We start from the raw sequence: 4,156 nt of genomic DNA, 5'->3' as shown, positions 1-4,156 counted from the left end.
TATATTATATATATATAATAATATATATTTATAAATATATATATATATATAAATATATATTTATATATATATGTTTATATATATATATATATATATATATATATATATATATATATATATATATATATACATATATATATATATATATATATATATATATATATATATATATATATATATATATATATATAAACATATATATATAAATATATATTTATATATATATATATATTTATAATATATATATATATATATATATATATATATATATATATATATATATATATATATAGTATATATATAATATATATATATATTATATATATATATATATATATATATATATATATATATATAATGTTTGTGATGTGTGTGTGGGTTTGGATGTGCGTGATGAGGCAGTATTCATCGTTATGGATAAGACATGGCTGTTGTAATCGTATGGGTATGTTGTTTGTCCAAATTTAGATTTGATTGTGGATGTTAAATGGATTATGATGTAGATGTTCAGGATTTAGAAAGTACTATAAAGCTAAACGAAAACTTAGACGCAGAAGCAGACGTAGACGTAAATAAAGATTTAGAATAAAATGAATATTCATGTGAAGATACGTATACCAACATAACTCTATATTTTAATTAAACCGACCTGGATATACTTAGTTTGTGGGGACAAGTTACAAGAAATTTTAAAAGTCCAAGTAATTAGGTTAGGTTTAAACCTAAGAGTGCTGATCGGTTATGATTCTAGGATGATTTTATCTTGATTCTTATAATCGAATGCAAAATTTTAAAGAGAAAAAAAATATGTTGTTCCAGCCCTATAGAGTAAACATGTTTATAACGAGGTCAAGGTCAGTAGGTTTGTGGGGTGAATGAGTCGAAATAAAAACCAAGAAACTGTAGTTGAAACAAGTCAGATATCAGTCGAACACTCTTAACTACACGATACTTGTGAGTACAAACCGTTATGTAGTCAGTGTTATACGGTAGCTATATATATACATATATATATATATATATATATATATATATATATATATATATATATATATATATATATATATATATATATATAATATGTTTAGTTATACATTTGTTTTTCAGTTGCCACGATAAAGAAAAATGACTAGATCAACCATGTCTGTTTTTTTTCCTAATTCTATTCCTTGGCTCGTTTTGTAAGTAAATATTAATTTATTTATGTTTAATTTAATTTTAAAACTCTAGTGATGACTTTAAATTCTTAATATATTTATCTGAAATAAAACGGGATTTTTAACCCCTAAACTTTACCTGTATAGTAATGTTTTTAATATAATATAATTGACAAAAAAATTGCTAACCGGTTGAACACAAATAATGTCGGTATATAATAGCGTGGAATATGAGTAGGCCTATTTTATGAGGTAACATTGATTAAATTTAAAGAAACTAATTAAACACCTAATTAAATCACATTTTATACAACAATGCATTATCATCAAGTCCTGGTTTATGTGAATGGTTTTTTTTTTAAAGAGAACGGTACGGTAGAATTGTTATTTTTTTGAGAGTTTGAAAAATAGCGTAAAATACTACTAAAGGTCACCCAAAAAGCATTCGTAATTGGCAAGATAAAGCCAAGCCGTACTCATACATATGTTTAAAAATTCTTTACCTTACTATAACGTTTATAAAAGTATATGCATTTAGAAACAAGAAATAGAGAAATATACATGTTCTGTTTATCGGAGGTCACCGAAAAAAAATTGAAAGTAATCCGTGTATAAAATCGTATCAACATATAAACATTTCTTTTGAATAAATAAAGCAGTAACCAAGTTGAAGTGGTACTACCGGTTACCTGAAATCGTTTACTTGTTGAGAGAAACCCCGTCACATAATATAACACGTATGTGTAAAATTTCGACATCCTGACTTAAACAGTATGCTAGTTATTCACGTTATTATATATTGAGAAACCGGAAGTAGAGTAGGTGCTACTTCAATTTACCGTCAATTGATCAAAGGCTTACAACAAAAAATATTAATTTGATACAATACTTGTCAACTTGTTGTCAACCTAACTAAAAACGGAACTCAATTATCATGTTTCATACTTACGAAAGAAACTAAAACGTCAAAATTTGTAAAATATTGATTTAGATTGATTACATTTTTACAATACATCAATTATCTTCCGTATACGATAAAACCGATACCGTGGGTCGAGCTAGTAACGGCTATTAGGGGCAGATCATTTAGCTTTCAAACAATTCGAAACTAACAGGAGGTAACAATTTCTGCTTAATCTTTTTAAGGAAAAGGAAATGAAATGGGGGGGGGGGGGAGGTAGAAGGGAGGGTCGTGTCGAATTCACTAACTATGAAGTGCTGAAAAGTAGAAAATAAATTAAGTAAATAGCGGCGTATGATACGCCGCGGGTCAGCTCGTTACATAATAATTTAACAGACAGTTTAGAGCAGATCACTTCTGTTTCATCTTTCAGAAATTGTTGTGTAAGTTTTGATTAATTTCCTTTTTTTTTCTTTTCTTGACTGATGCTTAGCTTGTGCAAATAGTGAATGTTCGTCATTGGCATGTCACGCTGTATTTAAACCAGTTTGTGGGAACAATGGTGTCACTTACTTTAATGAGTGCTATCTCAATAAAGCAAGATGCTCGATTCCTAGACTTGCTAAACTCATTGACGGGATATGTAAAGGTATGTCAAGTAGAATGTGTTTTTAATTCATTCTTCAAATATAGCATGTAGAAAGTATTGTAATACATTCTTCAGGTATATCAAGTTGAAATTATTTTAATACATTCTTCAAGTATATCAAGTAGAAAATATTTTTTTTCCGTTCTTCAAGTGTTTTAATACATTCTTCAGGTATATCAAGTAGAAAGTATTTATTTCGATCTTCATGTGTTTTAATACATTCTTCCGATATATCAAGTTGAAAGTATTTTAATACATTCTTCAAGTATATCAAGTAGAAAGTATTTAATGCATTCTTTAAGTATATCAAGTGGAATGTATTTTGTTACGTTCTTCAAGTGTTTAAATACATTATTCAAGTATATCAAGTAGAAAGTATTTTTGTTACGTTCTTCAAGTGTTTTAATTCATTCTTCAAGTATATCAGGTAGAAAGTGTTTAATACATTCTTTAAGTATATCAAGTAGAAAGTATTTGTGTTAACATTCTTATGTATGTCAAGTAGAAAGTGCTTATTTTAACATTCTATAATCTTTGTTACGGAAAACATAAGAATAAAACAAAACTATTCTTGTCATTGAAAACATAATATATTTCAGGGAATGAATTTAAAAATCTGAAAAGTTGCCGTAATTAAGATAGGTTTTAGAGATAGGGTTAAATTTTGTTTCGCATAAATATTAAATATGTTGACTGAGTTAGTTAAAGTCAACATCTTTCGAATTATATTTAATGTATTCAATAATTTAACACCCATTGCAAAATATGTGCATTGCTTATTTCCTGGACAAATCAATTAGCGCTTTATTAATTTCGTCTTTTGTTGACGGAAATAAGCACTACGCCTAATCAACCATTATGTGAATCTAATTTTAGCACATCATTTGTTTCAGCTGTGTAATGATGTTGAAGGAGCTTCAGTGTTGTGTGATGCATCGCTTGAGAGCCTTGGGTTCCAGACTATAAAAGAAACTTTTTCGATTCCAAACGTTTGCTTGTATTCTAACTAAATAAAATACGAACACAAATTTCAACTTGAAATTTCTATTGTGTGATCTAGAGTGTTTGTTTCATTCAAAACTTCATTAGGATTAAGCCACAATAATCCTTGTCGTTTTCCGTTCGTGAACAAGCAGACTATGCTGGTGAAGTAGAGTTCTTTGTTTTAATTATCTCGGAATTCAGGCAAAGAGTTTAGTCAGCACTATGTCCAGGTGCTTTTGTTTCCCTCAGTCAGGTAACTCACAGTGTTGTGGAGCCGAATTGACGTCATGCATATTCGAGTCTTGGGTCCAAACTCTGGACTTTTGGCTAAGCAGTCGTATATTCAACCACCTTACTACGCCGTATATGTATCAATATAAAATATAAAACTATAATCATATATTTATCAACAATTTGTAAGTTTGAACTGTATAGAGAACTGGCTAAAATCATTATTTTGTATCT

At 28.1% G+C, this 4,156-nt stretch overlaps 1 long non-coding RNA gene across 1 annotated transcript; it reads left to right on the top strand.

Annotated features, from left to right (window-relative positions):
* The first annotated feature begins 1,107 nt into the window (after positions 1-1,107).
* On the top strand, positions 1,108-3,666 carry LOC131931940 (uncharacterized). Its single transcript, XR_009384415.1, has 3 exons — positions 1,108-1,181; positions 2,552-2,707; positions 3,601-3,666. It is a non-coding gene; the product is annotated as an uncharacterized LOC131931940 (long non-coding RNA).
* The last annotated feature ends 490 nt before the right edge of the window (positions 3,667-4,156 follow it).

This window comes from Physella acuta, unplaced genomic scaffold (genome assembly GCF_028476545.2).
Source record: "Physella acuta isolate Inbredline_101_S28 unplaced genomic scaffold, ASM2847654v3 ptg002060l, whole genome shotgun sequence".
NCBI lineage: Eukaryota > Metazoa > Mollusca > Gastropoda > Physidae > Physella > Physella acuta.
Note: the sequence above shows the minus strand (reverse complement) of the source record. Positions and strands in the feature narration are given on the sequence as shown.